At 45.8% G+C, this 16,168-nt stretch overlaps 1 protein-coding gene across 2 annotated transcripts in view; it reads left to right on the forward strand.

Annotated features, from left to right (window-relative positions):
- DENND5A (DENN domain containing 5A) overlaps nucleotides 1–16,168 on the forward strand; it is a 1,739,423-nt gene that overhangs the window by 497,146 nt on the left and 1,226,109 nt on the right. The window lies entirely within an intron of this gene.

Below are 16,168 nucleotides of genomic sequence, written 5' to 3' on the forward strand. Positions count from 1 at the left end.
AATACTACTTTCATAGATAATTTGTTTCCCAGGTTCCAGATTGTTTGCCAGAAGAATAAGTAAGTATTTAAAATATTTACAATTTCAGATGTAATTATAATCTTTCCCTAAAGAAGGGTCTAAAGTTTGTTTTTCTTTCACTGAATTTAAGACTTCAGATTCACTCACAAAAAAATTTAAGGAGGAGTTCAGGTGCGACAAACAAGTGTTAGTATTTGGAAAGTGAATAATACATAATCTGAAAATATCATTATATTTGAATGTAAATTGTTACTTATTTTAAAACCTTCTGAGTAAATTATTTTGACTTACAAAATTTGATAAAGGTGTCATTGCTATGGTGAAAAGAAAGCAAGAAAGAGGGCAACACTTTATGTGAGAGTGTTCAATCTCGCCGTTTGTTCTTACACCTGGGTTCGGAGCCGATCCTCGGCTCCGTGTCGGCCGCTTGGCAAAGCTCTGCATCGAGAAGAAGCTCGAGACCAACCTAACTCCCACAATCCCCCTCTGCCTTAACCTCAGATCTAGTTTGCCGCTGCAACGTTCGCATCACATTTGATGAGCTCGGACCACCTCAAGCTAAGATTTGTTATTTCTTATATTTTGTTTAAAAATATTTCTCTTTAAAGTTGACTGTTTGTGTGTTGAATAGTGTATCGGGGGTTTCTCGGTTCCGTATATAGTTTTTATATACTTTGCTAGAGTTTATTCCCTCGGGGCCTACCCCACCCCTTTAACTTTACTGGATTGACTACAGGCTTTGACAATTTTTTACTGGATTTGACTTTTTGTACTGGATTTGACTTTCTGTACTGGCTTTTCTATTTTACCTAGAGTTGACTTTGTTAAAATGTCTGAAAAGGCTAAATCAGGCTTCAAAAGGTGCCAATGTGGACAGAAAATGTCTGTCACAGATAATCATAGTTCCTGTGTCTACTGTCTTGGCCCTCTCCATCTACAGGAAGACTGTTCCATCTGCCATTCTTTCAGTGGAAGGGTCATGACAGATAGGCGCAGGAAACTTATGGATAGGGGCCTTTTGAAGCCTGCATTCCAAGAGGCTCTGGATGCATCAGACCAGGCATCTAAATCCTCGAAGGAATCGAAGACGTCAGAGCCCATGTCATCGGCTCCGAGCTCTTCATTTAAAGTTCGATCACCGGTTCCACAGACTTCGGGGCCGAGTGTTGAACTTTTGTCAGTTACCGAGCCTCGAGTCTTGGAACCGGTGACGGAGCTTCCTCCTCCTGTACTTTTGAGGTCGGCTCCATCTTCGATTCCTTCGACGCGTTCTTCGAGGCCCCTCTCCGACACCGATGTAGACCGCGTGGTGCAGAAATTGATGGAGAATACGGCCTTATCCAAGCTCATCTCTGTCTCCTCCCAGTTCGTGTCGAGACTCGAAGGCCTTCCCTTATCTCCACCTGTTCCTCCTCCGAGGCCTATCCAGTCTTCGGAGCCGGGAGAGGCTGATCTGCTGATTGTGGAGCCCTTGGTGCCGGAACCGTCCTTTTCTCGGTCGGCACCGTTCACCTCGACTCCGTCTGATCCAGTACCAGAGTCTCGGAGCCGAAGATCCATCCTTGGATCGGGGACCGAGAGTCGGACCGATATTTCGATTCCGACTCTCCCTCTCGGAGCCTCGGCTCGGATCGACTCGGCTCCATCCTCGGGGTCGATGCCATCGGTGCCTGTCTCGGGGATTCCTCCGATTTCTTCGGAACCTGGGGATGCCTCGACTCGGGACCCGGGGGCTTTCGATCTCATGAGGAAGGTGTTGTCTGCTCAGACAACCACTTCAGCAGAGACGGCTTCTCCTTCCCATAAAGGACCGTTATCCTCCTCTGCACCCACGGCTACATCTAAGCGTCGAGCACCAGTGTCTCAGCCACCCCTAGAGGGTGCCCCCTCTTCCTCGGAGGCTTCGTCGGATGCCCCCCCCCGAAGAAGTTCTGAGGAAAAGATTGTGTAAGAGGAGACACTTGGATTCTCCACAGGAATCCTTGACATCTGACACTGACTTGGATGAGTCAGAAGGGTCCCCAAATCACCCTCAGAGGATGTCACTTTTTCTGACATCCTGGAGATCCTAAAACAGAGAGGTGATTGGCAAGCCCTACCCCCTTCTGAGGATGAGTCAGTCTTGCTGAAGGCATTTGGTGCTCGCCCTTCCTCCTCCTGGGTCACTCCTCCCTTCGATGAGTTGATGGAATTGATTGCTTGGAGGGCGTGGGAGACACCTGACACGGTGGAGCCAGTCCCTAGAAAGCCTAATAAATATATTACAGCCCCCCAAGTCAAGGCTTATCTAACAAAGGGAGTTCCAGTGGACGCTATGGTGGTGGCAGCGGCCACGAAAAAGGAGATGTCTGAATCTTCCTCATCTGTCCATCCGCCTAACAGAGATTCTAGGACTATGGACAGGTATGGGAAGCGCATTTTTAGTTCAGCGGCTTTTTCTATGCGATCCCTGAACTATTTGACCCATTTTACACGTTTACAGAGGGATCTAATCAAAGAGTTGGGAGATACCCTCCAGGGTACTACAGATGCTGCTGTCTTGGAGAAAGTTACAGCACATCTCAATACCCTTACATCTATTGCAAACTCGTCCATGAGGCTGATCTCATACGCAGCCGAAGGGTCGAGTAGGGCAGCGGCTTCAGCGATTGCTCTTCGTAGACAATCCTGGATGCGCTTATGTTCCTTTGCGGAAGCCTTCAAGTCTTCCTTTACTAATGCCCCATTTGATGGTACCACTCTTTTTGGCCCCAAAGTGAAGGAGACCCTTACCCGGTGTGAGCAAGAAGGAAAGACTCTGTCTGCTGTCGGAGTCCGTTTTTCCACCCCATCCAGACCGTACCCCAAAGGGCAACGTGGTGGGAAAATGTGGTTTCGAAAACCCCAAGGCTCTTTCCCAGGTGCACAGGGTGATGCCCCCTCTAGAGGCAGAGGAGGGGGCAGAGGTGGAAGACGTCGCCCTGGCGGCAGAGGGGGTCCGCAAAACCAAGGTGACAGGGATACACTCCCCGGGAAACCTTTCCAGCACTCCTGAGAGGAGGCCCGGCTGTCCTGCTCTGGAGGCAGTCGGGGGTCGCTTAGCTTTACACCCTCAGGCCTGGCAAAATCTTACATCAGACATTTGGGTAAAAAGCATTGTTACCAGAGGTTACAAAATTCCCTTCCTATTGCCCCCAGTTCCGCAGAAAAGACTCCTAGATGTTCCGCCCCATCTGTGAGGCCCTGCAGCTATAGAAATTTCAAAGCTGCTAGAAAAAAAGAGTCATCCAACCAGTCCCAGCGGACCAGAGAGGATTCGGAACTTACTCAAGGTTCTTTTTAGTTCCAAAAAAGACAGGGGACTGGAGGCCAATTCTGGACCTAAGCAAACTCAATACCTTCATCAAGAAAGAAAAGTTCCGAATGGTCACGCTTCAATCGATCCTTCCATTTTTACAGAAGGACGACTGGATGTGCTCAATAGATCTAAAGGACGCTTACTACCACATCAAAATGGCCAGGGCGTCCAGGGATCACTTGCGCTTCTGGCTGGGAGCCAGTCACTTTCAGTTTCGAGCCCTGCCCTTTGGTCTGACCTCAGCCCCCAGGGTTTTCACCAAATGTATGGCAGTGGTAGTGTCTCACTTGAGGCGCCTGGGATTCCAGGTGTTTCCGTATCTGGACGACTGGCTCCTTTCTGCCACCACCGAGCGTCGACTGATTCAGGCCAGGGATTACACACTTCAACTCTGTGTCCATCTCGGAATTTCCGTAAATTTCGAAAAATCTTTACTACAGCCATCACAGCACATCTCATTCATAGGAGCAGAATTGGATACGCGTTGCTTAATCCTAAGACTTCCTCCAGAAAGGATAACCTCCCTACAAAACCATATTTCTCTTCTTCTATTATCCAGAAAATCCCCAGCAAAGCTGGTTCTGAAGGTTTTGGGTCTCATGGCAGCTTCTCTCATTGCTATACCCTTGGGAAGACTGCACATGAGAGTTCTTCAATGGCTACTGTTTGCACAATGGTCTTTCCAACAGTTACCCCTGACACACGAAATCCACATCACAAACATATGCAAATCACACCTGGCTTGGTGGCTTTAGACTTGCAATCTTTCCAGCGGAAGACCATTTGTGCTACCCACGCCGACAGCTACGGTGACCACGGACGCTTCCCTGATAGGGTGGGGGGGCATCTTTCAGGGACAGACAGTCCAAGGCGAATGGTCCAATTTGGAGTACAATCTGCACATCAATGTTCTAGAGTTGAGGGCAGTGTTTCTAGCATTGCAACACTTTGCTCCCCTCCTTCCTCTAGGGACAATTGCAGTTCAGTCGGACAACATGTCCGTAGTATGGTACATAAACAAACAAGGGGGAACCAAGTCTTATCAACTATGCAGAGAGGCCATGAGAATTTGGCATTGGGCGGAGTCCACGGGTCGCTTTCTGATAGCAACGCACATCCCGGGGTTATCCAACGTCATAGCGGACAGGTTGAGCAGAGCCATCCTGTTACCTCACGAGTGGTCCCTCAAACAATCAGTTGCGAAGGAAGTTTTTCGCAAGGGGGGCCAGCCTTCCTGCGATCTGTTTGCGTCTCCAATGAACGCCAAATGCAGAAGCTTGCCCTATTACCCCCTCCAGGGGAAGTCCCCAGGGACGCTCTGGTTCACGATTGGCCCCCGGGTCTCCTGTACGCTTTTCCTCCTGTTCCCCTGATTGCAAAATTTCTACAGAAAGCCAACAACCTGCAAAGGACAATTATCCTCATTGCCCCATTCTGGCCTCGTCAAATCCGGTTTCCCTTTCTTCTGGCACACCGAATTCGTGAACCCTGGATCCTGGACCCGGAGCCGGATCTACTGACCCACTCGTCAGGGCATCCCACCCGCTACTCTCCCTCAGACTAGCAGCTTGGCTGCTCCGCCCTTCTTAGCCAGGTCTGATCTTCTTTCCCTGCAGTTCAAATATCCTGGTGGCTTCTCATAAAGCTTCCACTACGAAAATTTACACTAGTAAATGGAAGCGTTTTGTGCACTGGGCAAATACACATCGATTGGACCCCATGATAGCTCCTCTAAATAGGGTCCTGGAGTTTTTAACCGAACTGTTCCACCAAGGAGCTTCTCCTGCCACTTTGAGAGTGCAATTGGCTGCCATTTCAAACTTTCATGTGGAAGAAAGTGGGGCTCCTATTATGGCTCACAGACTTTGTAAGGCCTTTTTAAAGGATCTTTCCATATTAGACCTCCAGTTAGAAGTCCTACATCACCTTGGAACTTGAACCTTCTTTTATCTCAACTGATGCTACCACCTTTTGAACCAGCCTCTTCCTGTCCTTTAAGTTTTTGTCATGGAAGACCCTCTTTTTGGTGGCTATTACATCAGCCAGACGGGTGTCGGAACTTCAAGCTCTGTCCGTTAAACACCCTTATTTGATCTTTCACCCTGATAGAGTATCTCTTCGCACTAATCCATCCTTTCTTCCCAAAGTTTGCTCCGTTAATAATATCAATCAGTCCATTGAGCTCCCCACCTTTTTCAAAAACCACTCCAATAAGTTGGAATACATGTTACACAAGTTAGATGTTCATAGACAACTCAGATTTTACTTGGATAGAACAAAAGATCATAGAAAAACAGACCAGCTTTTATAGCCTTTGCAGACAGCAAGAAGGGTATGGCAGTTACTAAACGAACCCTTTCCAAATGGCTTTCCGATTGTATTATTTTTGTTTATACTGCCTCGAGCAAACTTTACCTGTCAAGCCCAAAGGACACTCTACAAGATCAGTATCTACATCCCTGGCTCATGCAGCCCGCCTACCGTTAGACACTATTTGCGGCTGCTACTTGGTCTAAACCACATACATTCATTACTCATTACAAAGTAGACAGGATTTCTAGGGACAGGGCAACCTTTGGTTCCACTGTGCTCAGGAACGTTCTCCCGTGAGTTCCTCAGGAACATGGAGCTAGGGACGCTACCCAGGTGTAAGAACAAACGGCGAGATTGAACACTCTCACATATAGAAGTTATATCCTTACCATAACGTTCCATGTGGAGTGTTCATCTCGCCTTTGTTCTTACATTCCCACCCTCCCACCCTCAGGAAGAACGTCCAGTTTAGGTGTCTGGTTTGGTTTTCCTGCTTCTGCCTTAAGCAGTTGTTGTATATATATATATATATATTTTTCAGCTATGTTGTTCTTGGCATGAATGTGTTATTCACTCTGTTGACTTCTGGTTTGCTTGCAAACTAGATCTGAGGTAAAGGCAGAGGGGGATTGTGGGAGTTAGGTTGGTCTCGAGCTTCTTCTCGATGCAGAGCTTTGCCAAGCGGCCGACACGGAGCCGTGGATCGGCTCCGAACCCAGGTGTAAGAACAAAGGCGAGATGAACACTCCACATGGAACGTTATGGTAAGGACATAACTTCTATTTAGTTCCTTTACTTAAGTTTGATGTTAAGTTGTCTCTCTCGCCTTCATTCTTGCTGGTTGGGTTCGGTGCTGATCCTCGGCTCCAACTCAGCCATCTACTAAAGCTCGAGAGCTATTTACTGGCTCGAGGCCTCCCCATATCCGACAATGCTTGGCGCTTGATACCCAGATCTCGTTTGCCGCTTCAGCTACGAGGTTGCGCTTTTACTGGCTCAGGTCATATTAAATCTTTTTTGTATTATTAGCTTAAACTTTACCTGTGTATTTCTCTTTTATATAGATAGTCTTTTCCTTTTAGTATAATTAGAGTGTGTATCCCCTAGTTTTTCCCACTCAGGAAACTCGTTTTTTATTAGAGAGTTTCTACCCCCCCCCCCTTGTTTCTTCTCTTTAGTGGCTAACCCCACTCTTTTTGTACCTGATAGGAGTAGTGTTTAGCCTTTCGTAGCTACAGTTATTTAGCCTTGTAATATTTGTATATATTTACTAGTGGATATTCTTGTTGTTATTGTTGTTAGTTTAACTAGTGCATGTGTGTGTGTTTCTGTGTGCCTTGTTTAAGCACTAGTTTAATATCCTCCCTTTGGTATCCCCTTGCCAGTATGTCCAAGGATACTAAAGTTTCAGGCTTCAAGAAGTGTGACTCGTGCTGTCAGAAGATGTCTCTGACAGACGGTCACCCTTCTTGTGTTTATTGCTTGGGTCCCCAAGACCTGCAGGACTCCTGCTCGGTCTGTCATGCTTTCAGACCGAGAGTCCTGCAGGAGCATAGGAACAAGCTTATTTTGAGAGGCTTACTTAAGCCAGAGGGGTCCCCGGTGAAGCCTCAGTCGGGGAAATACTTAAAGCCCACCAAGCTGTCGGCTCCCAGTTCGGAGCTGTCGCCGGGCAGAGCAACTGCCTCCTCCCAACTGGAACCGACATCTCTGGACCTCAATCGGCTCCGACTTTAGTGTCGGAACCGTCTTTGGGCCAAAAACATTCTAGGTCCCCTTCCCTAGAATCGGTTCGTTCGGCTCCGAGGTCACCATTGCTTCAGTCTGAACAAAGCCATAGGTCCTACTCCTCTCGGTCCTCCAGGCTATCCGATCATGACTTGGAGAGGGTGGTCAGTAGACTCTTTAAATCGCAGGCCCTGGCTGAAATGTCAACCAGCCCTTCTCAACAGACTGTAGCTGTCCCTGTGTCTTCAGCAGTTCCTCCTCTGACTCCCCCTTTGTGTTCGGAGCCAGAGCTGGTTGGGGCTCGAATCTTGGAAGTGGCGGAGCCGATACCACACCTTTCGGCTCCTTCGTTGGCTCCGATCTCTTCATTGGTTCCGTCCTTAGAGGGATCTGGGCACCGGGACTCCCTCGTCGGCTCTGAGGGAGCGAGTGGCATCGGACACTTGTCCGACCCCATTCTCCCTCTCGGGGCCTCGGCACAGGTGAGCTCGGCTCCTACATCAGCCTCGGAGCCATCCCTCTCGCTGCCGGGAGGGGTTCATGTCTCTTCGGAGCTGGGACCCTCTGCTCTGCCTGATGGGGGCGCCTTCGAGGTCATGAAGAGCGTGCTGACTCCTGAGTCGGCCCCTCGATCAGCCCCTCCGGCTCCTCCCCCCATGGTTCCTGCATCGGTCTCTGCCCACCCTCCTGACCCCAAGCATGGAGAACAAACGCTCCAGGTCACCCCATTGGGCATATCTTCCTCTTCCGAGGCCTCCCCTGATCCTTCAGAGGAGCTCCCTCAAAAGAGAAAATGTAAGAGGAAACATGTCGACTCCCCTGAGTCAGTCACGTCTGATACCGACTTGGAGGATTTGGAAGGGTCCCCAAGGTCCCCCTCTGAGGATGTCTCTTTTTCAGACATCCTAGAGATCCTTAAGCAGAGGGGGAACTGGACTGCCCTTAACACTTCCGAGAACGAGTCGGTATACCTGGACACGTTTGGTTCTCGCCCTTCCACCTCCTGGGTGTCTCCGCCCTTCGACCCGCTGATGGAAGTAGTGGCTCGAAGGGCGTGGTCAGCCCCGGACACAGTGGAACCAACTCCCCGCAGGCCCACTAAGTTCATTACAGCCCCACCCAACAAACAATTTTTGACAAAAGGTGTCCCCGTTGATGCCATGGTGGTTGCAGCAGCCACGAAGAAGGAGTTGGCTGACCCTTTGGTGCCTGTCCATCCCCCTAATAAAGAGTCTAGGACAATGGACAGGTACGGGAAGCGGATGTTTTCCTCAGCGACTTTTTCCATGCGGTCGCTGAATTATCTGTGCCACTTCACCCGTCTTCAAAGGGATCTTCTCAAGGAACTGGGTGATACCCTTCAGGATCCATCAGCTGCAGGGGCTCAAGATGAGATTAACTCCCAGCTGGCGACTCTTAACTCAGTCGTCAACTCCTCCATGCGGCTCATTTCTTATGCAGCCGATGGGGCGAGTAGGGCCGCAGGTACAGGCGTGGCTTTGAGAAGACATGCCTGGATGCGGTTATGTAACTTTGCTGACCCCTTTAAGGCGTCCTTCACCAATACCCCCTTCGATGGTTCGGCTCTGTTTGGACCACAGGTGAAGGATACCCTTACCAGGTGTGAGCAGGAAGGCAAGACTCTCTCTGCCGTGGGAGTCCATTTTTTTACTCCCTCTAGACTATACCCTAAAGGTCAGAAGAGTGGGAAAATGTGGTTTCGGAAACCCCAGGGAGTCGTGCCTGACACACGCGGTGAGTTTCCCTCCAGGGGCAGGGGAGGGAACAATAATAGACACCGCGGGGCAGAGGGGGTCCGCAAAATCAGGGTAGCAGAGAATCTTTCTCTGACAAACCCTTTCAGCACCCCTGAGGGGCTGCCCGACTGTCCACCTTCGGAGGCAGTCGGGGGAAGATTGTCACTGTACCCAGAAGCCTGGCAACTCCTCACACAAGACAAATGGGTATGGTCTATCATATCCGAGGGTTACAAAATCCCCTTTGTCCACACCCCTGTACAAACAACCAAGTCCCTTCCAGATGTTTCACCCGGTCTAAGGGAACAAGCAGTGCCAGAAATTTTAAAACTGCTAGAAAAACGGGTCATCCAGCCAGTCCCAGCAGACCAGCAAGGATCCGGAATTTACTCCAAGTTCTTTTTAGTGCCAAAAAAGACAGGGGACTGGAGACCCATTTTGGATCTCAGCAGGTTAAACAAGTCTGTTCAAAGAACAAAGTTCCGGATGGTCACGCTTCAGTCCATTCTACCCTTTTTGGGTCAGGACAATTGGATGTGCTCCATAGACCTTCAGGATGCGTACTACCATATCAAAATGGACAGGCGCTCCAGAAGGTTTCTCCGCTTCTGGCTGGGAGCCAGTCACTATCAATTCAGAGCCCTGCCCTTTGGTCTCACCACAGCCCCCAGGGTGTTCACCAAATGCATGGCAGTGGTTATGGCTCACCTGAAACGGCGAGGATTCCAGGTGTTTCCATATCTAGATGACTGGCTCCTTACTGCTTCCACCAGGCATCAGCTACTGCGAGCCAGGGATTATACCATCCAAACTTGCTCCGAGCTAGGTATCTCAATAAATTTCGAAAAGTCTGCATTGTCGCCTTGTCAGTCTATAACCTTTATAGGCGCAAGATTAAATACAAAAGATCTGTATGCAAGACTTCCTGTAGACAGAGTGTCAGACATTCGCCGACATGTGCAGGTCTTACTACAATGCAAGAGGATTCAAGCCAGATTTGTACTAAAAACTTTGGGTCTCATGGCAGCAGCAATCATACTAGTTCCCCTGGCTCATTTTCACACGCGGATTCTTCAGTGGATGCTTTTTACCCAATGGTCTTTTCAACAACTTCCGATGTCTCACAAGATAATAATCACTCAATCATGCAAAGACCACCTGGCTTGGTGGATGGTCTCCCCTCTAGTACTCCAGGGCAGACCGTTTGTTCTTCCTCCTCCTGTTGCCACGGTGACCATGGATGCCTCCCTGATCGGGGGGGGGGGGCATTTTCAGGGCAGGACTGTCCAGGGCACTTGGCAACCTCTAGAGTACCACCTGCACATAAACGTCTTGGAGATGAGAGCGGTGCTTTTAGCATTGCAAGCTCCTCAGGACTCTCTACCCACCGGGACTACTGCAATTCAGACAGACAATATGTCTGTAATGTGGTACATCAACAAGCAGGGCGGAACCAAGTCCTATCCCTTATGTCGTGAAGCACTCAGACCCTGGCAGTGGGCGATCTCCTCTCAACGGTTTCTGATGGCAACGCACATCCCCGGGAAGTCCAACGTCATAGCGGACAGGCTAAGCAGAGCTATTCTTATGCCTCACGAGTGGTCTCTCAATCAGTCAGTAGCGGACAAAATCTTCCATAGAGGGGGTCAACCTTGCTGCGACCTTTTCGCAACTCCTCTCAACAGCAAGTGCGACGATTTCTTCACTCTCTTCCCCCTTCCCGGACACTCCCCCAGAGACGCTCTAGTTCACGATTGGCCCCGGGGTCTTCTGTATGCATTCCCACCTTTTTCCCTAATTCCCAAACTAATTCAGAAGGCTATCACATTGGGATCCAGGATGATCCCCATTGCCCCTTACTGGCCTTGACAAATTTGATTCCCATTCCTGCATCGTCACCTGCTGGAGCAGCCTTGGAGTCTGGACCCAGTGCCAGACCTCTTGGTCCATCAGTCGGGCGGGCTGCACCAATCCCTTCAGTCTCTCAACCTCACAGCTTGGTTGCTCCACTTCCAACCTTAGCCAGGCTTCCACATATTTCTCAGCCGGTGCGTGAAATCATCCTTTCTTCACACAAATCTACCACCAGGAAGACTTATGCTAGTAAGTGGAAACGTTTCTCTTTCTGGGCAGAGGCTAGGAATATAGACCCCTTTAAAGCCCCTGTCCGTCACGTTCTAGATTTTTTAGCAGAACTCTTTCAGGCTGGTTCCTCGTCTGCCACCATTATGGTCCAGTTAGCTGCTACCGCAAATTTCCACACTGGCCTGTCAGAAACCAGCATCATGTCCCACAAACTTTGCAAGGCCTTTCTTAAAGAAACTATTTTGCTTAGGCCCCCGGTCAGAAGTCACCCACCTCCGTGGGACTTAAACTTGATATTAGCTTCCTTGATTCTCCCCCCTTTTGAACCTGCGGCTTCCTCTTCTTTAAAATTGCTCTCCTGGAAGACTCTCTTTTTAGTAGCCATCACCCCAGCTAGGAGAGTTTCGGAACTTCAAGCCCTCTGTATTCGTCCTCCTTACCTTGTGTTTCATAAGGATAGAGTTTCACTCAGGACTAATCCTTCGTTTCTGCCCAAGATACCTTCCGAAACAAACCTGAATCAGGATATTGATCTACCTATCTTTTTTCCTAACTATTCGAACAAAGCTGAACAAAAGTTACACCAATTGGACGTTCATAGGCAATTACGTTTTTATTTGGATAGGACTAAGCAAACAAGAAAATCAGACCAACTCTTCCTGTCCTATGCTGAGGGCAAACAGGGCCTACCAGTTTCTAAAGTAACCTTATCCAGGTGGTTGTCCTCTATTATTACTTTGGTTTATCAGCTGAGACATAAAGAACTCCCTACTAAACCTAAAGGTCATTCCACCAGAGCGTTAGCTACTTCGGTAGCTTTTCAAGCAACACTACCAATGGAATCTATTTGTGCTGCAGCCACATGGGCCACTCCTCATACTTTCATTTCACATTATAAGTTGGATATGGCCTCTAGGAGTAGAGCTGATTTTGGTTCCACTGTGCTCAAGAGTCTGTTCAGATGAGCCACCCAGGACTAAGGTGCTAGGGACGCTGTCCCAACCAGTAAGAATGAAGGCGAGAGAGACAACTTAACATTAAGAAGTTATGTACCTACCATAACGTTCTATGTTAGTTGTCTTCTTCTCGCCTTCTTTCTTGCGTCCCACCCTCCATCCCCCTAGCCTGGACAGACCAAGAAGAGTCCCTTTTTGAGGCCTTCTTCCTCTGGCTGAGTCTTATCTGGGTTACGTCCTCCTGTGTTTTAGTACTGTAGGTAAACCTTGTAGTTTGGACAGGTGTCCTTGAATTCTTCTATGGTGTTAGCTCTGCCAAACGAGATCTGGGTATCTAGCGCCAAGCATTGTGGGATATGGGGAGGCCTCGAGCCAGTAAATGGCTCTCGAGCTTTAGTAGATGGCCGAGTCGGAGCCGAGGATCAGCTAAGAACCCAACCAGCAATAAAGAAGGCAAGAAGAAGACAACTAACATGGAACGTTATGGTAGGTACATAACTTCTTATTATAACTCAAACCTGTATAAATCTAGAAGTTTATTATATAACGTACTTAGTTTTAAATAAAAACAGAGAGAACCGTATCCTCCCCACACTTTACTTTCATCTCAAATAATCAAATAACTTCAGTATCCAGATGTATAACTTAAAGCAGCTTTGTTTCTTCCCTGCAAAAATCTATTAATGTTAGTATTCTTTTAATATTTTTCTATGTTGTTGATGATTAAACACATTTGATTGCCAGGGCCAGTCTGTATTGAAAAACATCCCTACCACATTTTTTGTGCTTTCTAGTCACTCAGAAAGATTGCATTAAGTGTACATGTGGTCTACTCTTTGTGGTAACCTTTAAGAATCCCCTTAACATTTAAGGCTGCAAGAAAATCAATAGGAAAACTAAAATTAGTAGGAAGAGGGTGTGAGTTATGCTCATGTTATCTCTTCACTCAGAATGGTGTACAGGTTAATGAATCCCAGGGCTTGTTTTTACTGTAGTAGTTAATTAGGTTTGCGTCCATGATGGATTATACAGTCATTTTGAACATTTAGGAAGACTTTTTTTAACAAATAAATTAAATTTTGTAGAAGTAAGTTGTAAATCTGTAGAATTGTGCCATAATTTTCATGAGCATACTTTTAACTTTTTATTTAGCTTACTTTTGTGTAGTTGGTATGGATTTCAGCAGTTGTTCAATATTATTAGTCAACATGTTATTTTGTTGTATTTTAAAAAGGCCTACATTGATGACCTCTCTGATTTATTGAGCTATCTTTGTCAAGCATTTTGTAACTTCCCGAGTGCTAACAGTATCTCTTTGACATCTGTAGCTAATTGATTATTGTCTGGATTTTATATGCACTTAACCTGATAACCAAAGGCAATCAGATTAAGTCGTGGTGCTAATCCATGCTAATGTTTAGGAGTGAAAGAGTAAGAATTATATTTTACTTTTTCTAGGGCTTTAGATACTTTTATGGTTGAGAATTAATTGATATTTTTGTTTAGAACTTTTGCATTCTCTAAATATCAGCTCCCCTCTTTAAAATTTTACTGTAGCAGTTTTCAGATCTTGTATTTTAACCAGTTCTCAGTCCATCCATCCATCCACCCACAAACCCTTTTCCCATTTTTGCATATGGGGTCGGGGTGTTACTTCAACACTGACGATCATCTAGAGCCAAGGTTCACACTGCTGGGTGGCTAACCCTGCCATGGCTGTTCATCCCACACACTTGCATGCACATGCACACTAACACCTGTGGCCAGTTTAGAGTATCCAGTCCACCTATACAGTGTTTTTGGAATGTGGGAGGAAACAGGTGCACTTGAAGGAAAACACATACAAGCACAGAGAGGACGTGCAGACTCCACACAGAAGGAACCCCATCTGAGAACTGAATCAGAGAACCTGTTGCTTTTACTATCTGCTGCACCACTCAGTGTTAATCATTAAATACATTCCTACAAAAATGTTATATTTTACCATAAAGATATGATTTTAACGAATCCTAAAGTATATTTACTTCTCTGTTATCATTAAAGGACTGAAATTATCTGATTATCCAATCTTTGAAAGATTTTAGTTTAATTAAATATGCAGGGGTTCTGTTTACTACAACTGTTAATAATTAATTGGTGAAGTAAATGAAATACATTGTGATATGACACTGAGCATGGAATTACTTAAAAAAAAATCACATATTCAGAAGCACAAAACACCAGCAACTAGGATTAACGGCATGAATGTAAAATAGTGCACTACAAATAAAAGCAAAAAAACACACGCGTACTGACACACAGCCGGGATATAAAACTTAAGAACCACTTTAATAAACAGTAAACTGCTTCATGAAATAGTAAACAACTTTATAAAACAGCGCTTTCACGGGTGCCTTTAATAACTTCAAAAAATCAGTTTTGGTAGTAAGCTGATTTGAAGCATTTAATCTCAGTTCACATTTGGGTAACAACATAAGAAAGTCAGATAAACCATAAAGAACTGGACTGTTAAAAATAATTGAAATCCTTCAGTTTCAGTAGACTCTTCCATTTCTTTAAATCAGTTACTGAGCCTGAGATCATTGGCTGTTTGTATGCACTCTAAGCTATCGTGTCCAAAACATAATTAAAATTCCTCTAATCATCAGATTCCCTTTACTGCTGTTCAGTAATGTATCTAAACATTGTTTAATAACTTTAGCTTCCATACCCAGTATTCAGTACATATCTGGTAAAGTAAATAACTTTTTTTAGTATTCAGTAATGACAATGACAAACGGTCCTTTGGTGCCAGTAGTTCACTTTGTTATCATGGGTATAATAGAATTGTTTTCATAAGTTTTAGTACTTCTCCTTTCCTTAAAATATGACTTTGCTAAAATAGTAATCTTTTTTTAATCCAAACCTCTGTACATAATCTTCTAAAAAATTTATTTCTTGCATGAAGACAATGTCAGCCTTGTTCAGTTTTAAATCTTTACACAGCCACTTCTTTTATAATCACTGTTTAGACATTTAGTATTTAATGATTCTACTTAATGGTTCAACCATTAACTAAAACTCCTTGCTCCATTTATTTTGATATATTTCATGATGTGTCATATGTGTTATAATAATAAATGTAACAAAGGGATGTATACATCTAAGGAAAAATTGCACTGCTATAAATTCAGAAATGTCATTATTCCTCTTCATCTGACTGAAAACAGAACATAACTCAGGACAGCTATCCATGGAAACATCTTGAGTCAACATCAGATCAGTGGTCTGTAACAACAACAGAGTTAGAGGTTACATTTTACATAGCTTACCTCCATGTGGATTTTACCTGTGATTGCACTTCTGCCCTACACTTTTATCAAGTTCTCAGAGTAAGTGACTTATGCTGCTGAATAAAACATTATGTTTGTGATTATTCTGTTAATTGCACCTGCTTAATGTGGAGGAAATGTATATTTCATTATTGCACATTTATGAATTGCATGATTCTATTTTATTCCAGTATTTGTTTTGAAAGGGGAAGGGGGTCTCACACTGGTTATTCATTTCATGCACTGGATGTAAGTTAATCAGTTTATTATTCTGGTTCACGGGAATAATGTTGTTCTTAAATATAGTCTTAAAGTTAATTTGCCTTATCCTTCATTTGCATTTCTATTCAGCTTCCCAATTGCTTTGTTAAGTTTAAATGCCCTCAGACTTGGACCACACAAAACACATCAGTTGAAACTTCAGCTCAGCATTCCCACAGTTTAGGGAGGGGCTAACTCCATTATCATACAGCTGTGGACAAAAGAGAAAAGCCCACGTACATAGAATCACTACCAAAATGCAGACAGAGGCTACACTAGTAGTGTTTTCCTCTGAGAGCAGTAACCTGGGAGTTCGGCATGATCAACATTTGTGGTTGTTCCAGCAATTCTTGGTATTTGCTGCTGTAGTTGTGGACTTTCTTTCTTCGTGTCCTTCTT

Source organism: Protopterus annectens, chromosome 17.part0 (assembly GCF_019279795.1).
Source record: "Protopterus annectens isolate FY-2018-M chromosome 17.part0, PAN1.0, whole genome shotgun sequence".
Lineage (NCBI taxonomy): Eukaryota > Metazoa > Chordata > Ceratodontiformes > Protopteridae > Protopterus > Protopterus annectens.